Here is a 10,443-nt window from a genome sequence, read left to right as displayed (position 1 = left end):
CCTGCTGGTACCATCACTTTACATCTAGTTTAAACAACAAGTGATCACTGGACTATGTGCCCAAAGGTTTCCCACACTTCAGTTTGTCTGCCCTTTAGGCCCAAGGTGTAAAACATACTCATTTTCATCTATTTATATCACCTCTTTCCTCCAAAGAACTCAAGATGCATTCACCATTTTCTTCTGCTGAGCTTTATCCTCATAACACTCTGATGTAAATCAGGCTGAGAAAAGGAACTGGTAAAAACACAAAGGGTTTAGGCTCAGTGACTCTTTCAAGTGCAGTGTTAAAATTCTCAAAGCCAACCACCAAGAAGTAGTTACTAGAGTATTAATAGTAAATGATTGCAGACTGATTAGGCCCACCTTTCTTCTTAAGAGAGGTATTAACCTCTCTGGGTGCACCATACCTCACTATCCAGAAGAAGCTTCCCCTTGGCTGCTTTGTCAACTGAACTGCAATGGCCCACATGGCTAGCAACATGTAATGTGTTCTTTTATGTATGCTTGCATTGTTTTTTTTCTATTGGACATCGTATAATATTGTACTGCATTGTATTGTTTGTGCTGGTCAGTGACCGTAATAAATCTCATTTCAATGCGTTCTTAACGCTGAACAAGGTTTAAATAATTCTCTAATAATTCTTCTTTCTAAGGCCTTGCCTAACCAAACCACAACCAACAATGAGAAGGCCTACTGATGCAGCTTTCTGCTTACCACGGCAGCCAGCCAGCCAGCCAGCTTCTAGCCAATATGACAAGCCTCAGATTACTCTTTCCCAGCCTCAACTGGAGCTTCTTTGGATACCATGCTGTCCCTGCACTTAATATTTTAGTTTCCAGAAGGAGCAATGACAAGTTGACATGCAAGCTATCTGCCATCACCAGATCTGAGAGGGAAAGCATGAATGTATGGGCTTGTTTATGATTGGCTGGGTGTCCAAGCATCCAACAAGCACTTCATCTCTTGAAAACTATTCCAAAAAATTGAAATTTTTTGCCTTGCCTTTGCCCCTATCTTACCTTTTTAAGGCCACCTTTTTAATTGTACCTTTTCTCTGTAACAACCTGGTAAGCAAATTAAGAACTCAAAATATTCAGTATTCAGCTCAAGGTCAGTTACTGATTCTCTGCACCTGCCCTTTTGGATGCCCTTCTGTATATGAAGATTGGGATAGGCCCAAATTTTGCACAATGCTAGTATACATATCTACTTGGATTCTTTATGATTTTCTAGATACCTGCATAGTCTGTGCTGACTTGGCACTTTGCCTGGAAAGATGATCACTGAGTCTTCAGTTATGGGTTAAGCTAGGCAGTGTCAAAACTACATGACTGAAGTATGCCTAACAGTGGCAATAGTGACCTTTGGCTGGAACCAAGTCTACGATGCAGTCCATCAAACTATAACCAGTACCAGTATATCCTGACTTGTCGAGTATGATTCTTACCCATGGAATGAACAGGATCTATAATATCAATGTCACTTCACTGCAGGGCTTCTGTTTGTTGGGGTGGCTGTACAAGGTTATATTAGTCACTGGCTCTCCACAAAAACACTGCTACTTAACATCTTAATGTGGGAGAAGTGATCAATTATTTTTCCTGAAGCTTTGGGGTTGTACTCGATAGTTGCTATACATCAATATATGCCTTGCAATTCTTTACACTAATTTTACCACCTCCTCTTTGTTCTTCTATGTCCCACATATGACCTATTCTAGACTACAATTCCTTCACTGCCACACCTCTTGCAATAAGTAGTATTTTGCTACTTTCCAAGTTCTTTTCCCCATTCTGAACATATGAGTAGGGATTCCATAATTATCAGATCAATATTTTGGGTGATACTAAGAACTGCTATCTACAGATAAAGAGCCATCATTAGTGCCTAGTACACAAGACACTACTGTCATGTTTTCACATTCAGTTACTTTCATGAACACGAGTGCTTTCAACCACACAGAATCCACCATTTTAGAATGTGGTGGCTCTTCCCCAAAGCTGAATATTCTGATACTTTCCAATGGTTTTTACGGCTATCAGAGCAGCACATTCCACAGTTCCTACAGTTTCAAAAAACTAATAGATACCAAGAACATGCTCATGCTAATAGTAGCTGCCCTACGCAGAAACAACTACCATGTTGGGTTCTTGAATCTACAAAACAGATTTATAAAGGAAACTAACAATGAAACTGAATAATCTAGCTATTTAAGTTGTTTTAGACACCAAGGCTTAAATCCAATTGTTTTCCCCAAGTTATATGAATCTATTGACTCTGGTTAGGTGACGTTTATGTACATTTCACTGATTCAATGGGTCTGTTCTACCTCAGACTTGCAACTGGATTTTTGTTGTTGTTGTGCACCTTCAAATAGCTTCCTATTTAAGACAATCCTAAGGCTAACCAATCATGAGGTTTTCTTGCCAAGATTTGTTGAGAGGGGGTTTGGCTTTTAAGGCTGAAAATGTGACTTGCCCAATATCGCCCAGTGGGTTTCCATGGCTGAGCAGGGACTCAAACCCTGGTCAGTCATAGTTCAATGCTCCAACCACTACACCACAAAGCCCAAACAACTGAAACAGCTATTACTATGATCTGCCAAAGATCAATTCAAGATGTCACTCATCTTGGGAAATGGTGGGCCTTTCATACACAAGCTTAACGCCACCAGCGTATAAAATACAGTTGGTCCTCCGTATGCATGGATTCTGCAGCCACAGATTCAACCGTCCATGGCTTGAAAATACATATATTTAAAATTAATTCCAAAAATGCAAACCATGATTTTGCCATTTTCTATAAGGGCAACCATTTTACCACACCGCTGTATATAACGGGACTTAAGCACCCACAGATTTTGGTATCCACATGGGTCCTGGAAATAGCAAGGGCTCACTGTAGTTAATAATCAAGATTTTCCACTGAAAGATGGTTTTAAGAAAGGAAACTAGTGTTATCTGAAACTGACTTATCTACAATAAAGATGTTATATATAAAGTTAATTTCAGATATAAAGTCTGTTGCAAAGCTAGATATTATCTGCCTTTCTTATCTTCCTTCCATCCAAAAGCAGGGCAGTTTTGTTAACTTGTTATAAAACCGTTTATGCTTTTTTTTCATTGAAAAGAAAACTGATGGTTCAACCAGTTCTATTATAATTCCATATTAAAGCTGTAGCTAAATGTTTCTAAGGCGGGTTACAGACCGCCATTTAGGACGCACTCCGCATGTCCTAGGGTTAGGAAGGGGCGTCCTAGGGTTAGGAAGGGTTGCCCCTTCCTAACCGGCCCTGTTCCCAACACGCGCGGAGCGCGTCCTAAATGGCAGCGCCCATCCACATGGGCGCTGTCATTTTTACGTCTTGGACGCACAGCATCCAGACATGGCGCACCAGAAGTGATGCCGCGAGTGCACGCTTCGCAGCGCCACTTGCGGGGGCCAAAAAGGAGCACCATTTCGGCGCTCTTTTTTCGCTGCAGCCGGAAGCCTTGCGGTCTGGCTGCTGGGGCTTCCCGCTGCAGCTGATGGCGGCTTTGGCAGACCGCCCGCTTTAGGGTGGTCTGTAACGCACCAAAATCTTTAAAAAAGAATGATGCCACATTATCACTAACTGTAGTATGACATTTTACCAAACAGTGCATTTTAACAGGATCAGCTCAACTGTCCATACAGTAAGGCCTAAAGATTACGAATAAAGCCAGAATCTGCCAAGGTGCACGACAATGATTTAACCTGAAATTTGTTCACAAGAATAAATATACTGCCAGGTTCATATATACTTTTAATGTATTTATGCAACAAAAGCCCTGTTTTTTCCTTTCAACAATTTTTAAATGATTTCAAGCTGTAACTGGTAGTTGGCTTCAGTTGGAAAGCTATTGTAAACCAAAAACGTTGCAACAGTATATAATTAAGCCATTAAGGTAGGATTTTTAAATTCAGGAGTCAAGGGCCTATCCTATTGCTAGTCCCAACTACATATTTGAATCAACTCTTGAATGAGACTGAAAGCTTAAAGAAACTCAGCCACTTCTAATATTTATTCCTGTTTGAAACTACCAAGAGGACTAAGACTCAAGGCCTAGGCTTCCACCCTATGCATATAGTGAAATAGGAATTCCCCAGCAGCAGGGGCCAGTCTCTTTCCTGTCTTCTGCAAAGCAACTGGAGTAAACAAAAGGGCAGGCCCACAACTCAAAAGAACTAAATTCCCAGCCGATTAAATCCCTTCTGACAGTATCATAGACAAGCAACAGTAAGAGTGCTGTATTTTCTCTTTGGGGCGTATGTTTTATGGGGGGGGGGGAACCCCACTGCCATGGTGTTGTGCGCCTTCAAGTCGTTTCAGGCTTATGGCGACCCTATCATGGGATTTTCTTGGCAAGACTGGTTCAGAAGAGGTTTGCCACTGCCTTCCTCTGAGGCTGAGAGAGTGTGACTTCTTGCCTAAGGGCACCCAGTGGGTTTCCATGGCCAAGCTGGGAATCTGAGACAAAACCCAATATTCAAACCACTATGGCACGCTGGCTCTCATTGCCAAGACTGGAGAGTATCAGGCTCCTAAACTAAACAAGGACATCCTATAGCCTCCAATTCCTAACCAATGGGTCCCTCAAAAGTAAGAGTGAGCCTGCGCCATACACAGGCTCACTATAGGCAGCTTTCAGCTTACGCTGAAGCCACACGGCAAATGGGAAAATGGCACATGCGCACACAAGCCCATTTTCAATGGGGCTCGAGCATATGCGCTTTTTGCCTTATGCGGGGGGGAGGGGTCCAGAATGGATCCCCTGTAAGGCAAGGGCTCACTGTATACCCAAGTGGAATCGCACTGCACAAGCCTCCCCCGTGCAGCTTTTTTGAGCTATCTGGCCACATTCTAGAAGAGTTTCGCCAGCATCTGTGTCTGGCATCTTCAGAGAATGCTGGCATGGAAGAGAGTGTGTGACCCTGGGTTGGGAGGAATGATTTCCATCTTAATCCGTGTATTGTAATCACTCCTCCCAACCCAGGGTGACATAGTATGTATATATATTTGTCCCTCTGTATTTGCCAGGGTTAGTGGCACAAGACCCCCGTAAATATGGAAAAAAAGCAAATAACAAAAACACCAAGTTTGTACCTGAGAGGACACCTCTCTAGGAATCTCTAGGTCCTCCAGGGCAACTCTGTGGTCAATGTGAAGTCAAAGGCTTTCATGGCCAGCATCCATGGTTTTTTGGGCTATGTGGCCATGTTCTGTAAGAGTTTATTCCTGACGTTTTGCCAGCATCTGTGGCTGGCATCTTCAGAGAACACTGGCATGGAAGCAAGTGGGATATATATATACACACACACACACATACACACACACATACTGTGTGACCCTGGGTGAGGAGGAGTGATTCCCATGTTGATTGCATGTACAGTTTTGCATATCCTCCTACCCTGAGGAGGCCATCAACACAGATTAACATGGGAATCACTCCTCCTCACCCAGGGTCACACAGTATATATGTAGATATATCCACTCTCTTCCAGGTTAGCATTCTCCGAAGATGCCAGCCACAGATGCTAGCGAAATGTCAGGAATAAAGTCTTATAGAACATGGCCACATAGCCCAAAGAACCCGCAAAAAACTCTGTGGCCAATGTTTGACAGGCGCTGACCATAGAACTGGAGGAGCCACAAATGCTTAGTACTCTCTAGGAATCTCTAGGTCTTTCAGTGCAACTTTTAGTTAAAGTTGACCATAGAGTTGCACTGGAGGACCTAGATGTTCCTAGAGAGAACATGTTAATCAAATCTGCAAATAATCCAATCCGCACAAGTCAAAGCTGCAAATATGGAGGGATGAGTATACACCCCACTTCTCTGAAGATGCCAGATGGCGAAACAGTGGAGGGCAACAAGAGAGGAAAGGAGGCTCCCCCAGCAAGGCAAAGGCGCCACTGACACCAAGGCCAGCTTCTCCTGTTCTTTCCTCTTCAAGAGCTCAGCCAAGCCTCCCCCCTTAAGAATGCAAGGCGGTCACGTGACCCCCGGCGGACGTGCAGCTCTCCTCCCTCTCCAGGGAGGCAGGGCGCCATCTTGGGCTGACGCAGTTACACAGCCACCCGAGCGAAAGAGAGGACGCCGGACGGATCTCCCTCTGCGTCCCTCGCTCCGTTATTCGCCCCGCGACATCTGCAGAGGGTCGCTGCTGGGGCGAGTCGGGCCTCCTCTTCCTTTTCCTCGCCTCTCCATTAACGTTGCCTTCTCCCGCCCCGCTCCTAGCATGGCGGCCATTTTCTCCCTTTGCGCCAGCCGCCCTCAGTCAGCCCTGCCCGGCGTCGCCCCTGCTGCAGGATGATGTCAGCGCCGGCCAATCAGAGCGCGCCTCGGCGTTCCATCCTGAACTCCCATTGGCTCCCTCGCCTCCTTTCCTCCCTCCCCCTCCGCGGTTCGTTGCGGAGAAAGTGCCACACGGCAGAAAAGGAGGAGGAGGAGGAGAAAGGCGGGAGGGGCCGCCACACAACACCACAACCACACAGTCGCCATTTCCAACGAGTAGTAGCCACACCAAGCAGCCTATACAGATATATATATATCTATATATATAAAAGGGAAATATACACATACATGAGAATGAGGGGCGACCAAAATCATAATCATCATAATAGTAATAAAACATCCACACATTCCACCATGGTCACAAGACATTTAATCGCCGCCTCCCCTTCTCACCCCTCCTCCGCGCCCCATTACAGCCGCCGTCTCGAGGGTCCGGTCCGGCAGCGGGCAAAGAGAGAGGAGCCTTCCTCCGCCTCAGCGCGTCTTCCTCCGTACTGCAGCGCGCCCTCAGCCTCCTCCTAACCTCCCTCCTGCCGCCCCTCGGCTCTCCCGGCTCCATCAAGGCAGAGCAAGAGCCGCCAGCCCAGCTTTTATGCGGTGCCCCGAGTTTGCGCACTGGCGGCGGAGGGCTCACTCAGCCCCTGGTGGTGGGCGTCGAGTGAACACCCAGCCCGCCTCTCCTCCTCCTCCCGCCTCTGGGATGGAAGCTGTCGGCCTGTGAGGACGGAGGAATGGCCGGGGAAGGAGAGCTTGGTTCTCTCACAACTCGCCCTCCTCACAATCCACCCCTCAGTCAGGGGTCAACAAGCGTCCTCCTTTTCCAGGACGGGGCCTCCCTTCATTCAAGAGGAATTCCAAAACGTCCTCCATTTTGAGCACTCCCGAGAAGCATGGGTTTTTTTAATGTTTAATATTAGTGTGTGGAGCTTTTTGTTTGGTCACGTCCTGTTTTTCCTCGGACGCCCTCCATTTTGAGGTCCCTTCTCCTCCTCAACGGTCGTCTGAGGCAGAAACCCTCACAACTGGTCCTCTCACACACACACACACACACACACATTTGCGTCCTCCTTTAAATGGAACCAAGGCCCATGGACAAAATAACAACTTCGACTACGAACTGCCTTTATTTAAACATTATAAACCCGGGACGATCGTTGTTCTGAGTCTTTCTCTTTCGATGCATTCGGGGATTTTTGGTCCGAAACAACCCAGTTTCAGGCCGCTTTAACTGCCTTGGCTCAATGCTATGAAACTCTGGGAACTGTAGTTCCGTGAGACGTTTAGCCCTCTCTGTCATTGATCTCTGGTGCCTCAGCAAACTACAATTCCCAGGATTCCCTAGCACTGAGTCAGGGCAGTTAAAGCGGCCTCAAACTGGATTATTTCTGCAGTGTGTTTTGGACCTAATTAGGGTCGCCATGCCCGCCTCTGAGGCGCACGTCTCGGAGAGCCGCAGGGGCCTTACGATGCAAGAAGCCCTCACATAAGAAGGTGATAAATGTAGCCACAGGAGGACATTTTGTGAGAACGGCTGGTTTTTGTACAATGGAGAGCGACGGGTGCGTCCGCGCCTCACAGATAATCCGTTTTGGCACCGCTTTGGAGGTCCGTGCTCTAGAATTCTGGGAATGGTAGTTTGTGGTGCCACAACAAACTACCATTCCCAGAATTCCAGAGCACGGACCTCCAAAATGGTACTAAAACGGATTATTTCTGCAGTGCAGATGAGAGAAAAAGATGTCTCGTCTTCCTCAGCGAAACAGTGACGACGCCAGTGGCCTTTAAACCCCGTTTCAGGGGCTGCGTAGCTCCTAAGAGGCCTCCTCCTTTGTGAAAGGAAGCCTGGAGAGAAGCTCCCCTCAGGCAGTAATCCCTTCGCCGGCCTTGCCCTGCCCCGCCGTCTGCGGAGCCTGGAGAACCGCCTGGACAAGCAACCAACCCAAACAACTCCCCTTCACAGACAGCGAGCCTGGGCCCCTCCTCCCTCTCTTCCCAGCAGCTCCTCGGAGCACAACGACGACGACAACCACCCGCCCTCCATTCCTCCTCTCGGCCTCCGAGGACTGTCTTTCCCGCTTCGGCCCCTCATTTTTATTTAGCTTATTATTATCCCCTCCCATGTTTCTCAAAATGGACGCGACGGCGACTGCCTTCCCTCAAAGGGGCCTCCACCACCGCCACCATCATCATCATCAGGAGCAGCAGCAGCCGCCCACAAGCAAAATGGCGGCTGTTTGGCTTCGCCCTGGTAACCCTGCCCGTGCCAGGCGGGGCGGGTGAACCCCGTGCAGTGGGAGGAGGGAGGGAGGAGGAGGAGGAGGAGGGAGGGGGAGCGCGGACGCCATTTTCCCAGAGAGGGAGAGGGAGAGAGTGACATAGAGGGAGCGTAGGCGGCTGCCAGGACCAGGGAGGCACGGAGCAAGAGCGGCGGCGGCGGCGGCGGTTGAGGGGGGCTTGTGCAGAGGTCCTGAGGCGAAGAGGCTGCTTCTCCAGAGCCGGGCTCCTCCGTGCAGCCAGCAGCCTTCCTTCGGGGTCCCTCCTTCTCTTCTCCTCCTCCTCCTCCTCCTCCTGAGACAGGGACATCCGCAGTGGGACGCTGGCATTGTTTTGGTCGGGAGCAGAGAGGGGCTGCCAGGGGAAGGGGGGCGCCTGCTGCTGCTGCTGCTACTGCTGCTGCCTGGCCTGGGAGCATTACAGGTGAGTCCCCCTCGGCTCCAGCCTGAGGGACACCCCCTAATTCCGACACGGCAGGGCAGGAACCATCTTGGGAAGGGAAGCAGCCAGCTACCAGCATCTCACCACTACTCACATATATATGTCTGTGTCTGCGTGTGTGTAGTGGTCCCCATCCTCCTCCTTCCGTGCAGATTCGCTGCCTTTACTCTGGGCTTTCCGCCTGGTCGTTGTGTGTGTGGGGCTGGCTTTTGAACGAAGGGAACCGCTGCCTTAGGAATATGGCGCGTTGTTGGATTTGAAGGAGTCGGGGCAGGGAGGGAAGGGTCGGTGGAGTTGTGTGTGTGTGTATGTAATGTCTCTGTCTGGTATGTGTGTTCATATATATATATACACATGTGTATGTGTAGTCTGTGAGTGTACATATATATTATTATGTGTGCATGTCCATATATATATCTATACGTGTATGTAGTGTGTGTGTGTACATCTCTATGTATGTGGTGTGTGTATACATATGTAAATGTGTGTTTATATATATCTGTGAGTGGTGTGTGTGCATATATATATATATATCTGTGTGTAGTGTGTGTGTACATATGTGTATGTGTGTGTTCATATATTTATATATTTTGTGTCTGTCTGTCTGTATGTGTGTGTACATATATATATATATTTGTATGTGCGTGTGTATGTATATATGTGTGTGTGTGTATAGTCTGTGTCTGTATATATATATATATATTGTGTGTGTGCGTGTGTGTGTGTGTCAGTTATGCCCGCCTTCCCCTTGGCGTTTGAAAGGCGGCCATCGCGAGGAGGACGTGGTTGCCTGGTGAAAACTCCATTTCGGTTCCTCCTGCTGCTGCTGCTGCTGCTGCTGCTCTCCGCCTTGGAGAACAAACGTCGGATGTGAGAGGGAGCTGGAGCTGGAGCTGGCTTCTCCTTCTCCTCCTGGTCCCGTGTGCTTCCCTCCCCCTTGTCTCTGTGTTTCTGTGAGGGAGGCTAATATGGGCTCGTTATGGGGCCTAATCCTCCCCGCCTCCCTCCCTCCCTCCCGCCTCAGCTGCCCTCCATCTTGGCGTTGCTGTGTGTGTGTGTGTGTGTGTGTCTGGGGGAGTCATCACAGCAGACCAGCGGCGCTTGGGTGGCCATACAGATAATAGAGATTGGGGCGTCCTTGGCTATATTTATCCAGAGCCCTGGCTTTCTCCTTGGCATCCTTTGAAGGAGGCAGAGGGAGAGGAGGGGACCTATTCTTGGGGGGGGGGGGGAAGAGTTGCTGCTGCTTCTGCAGAGGAGAAACAAACGGTCCTCTGAGGAGGACTCAAAAATAGGGAGGAAGAAGAAGAAGAAGAAGAAACCTCATCTGTAGGGAGGTCTGAGGAGTTGCAAGACCTCTCCAATCAGGAATAGTCATACATACATACATTCCTGACCACCAAAATAA

At 48.2% G+C, this 10,443-nt stretch overlaps 1 protein-coding gene across 4 annotated transcripts in view; it reads left to right on the top strand.

The window, feature by feature from the left end:
* Positions 1-8,656: 8,656 nt before the first annotated feature.
* Positions 8,657-10,443, top strand: part of KMT2E (lysine methyltransferase 2E (inactive)) — an 81,584-nt gene continuing 79,797 nt past the window's right edge. For all 4 annotated transcript variants that reach the window (XM_089524560.1, XM_089524559.1, XM_089524561.1 and 1 more), the window contains exon 1: positions 8,657-9,017. The gene's annotated coding sequence lies outside the window, so the exon portion shown is untranslated. The remainder of the gene's footprint in view (positions 9,018-10,443) is intronic.

The sequence above is a fragment of the Sceloporus occidentalis genome, unplaced genomic scaffold (genome assembly GCF_023333645.1).
Source record: "Sceloporus occidentalis isolate IW3139 unplaced genomic scaffold, rSceOcc1.0.p SCAF_5, whole genome shotgun sequence".
Classification (NCBI taxonomy): domain Eukaryota; kingdom Metazoa; phylum Chordata; class Lepidosauria; order Squamata; family Phrynosomatidae; genus Sceloporus; species Sceloporus occidentalis.
This window is presented reverse-complemented; position numbering and strand designations above follow the sequence as displayed.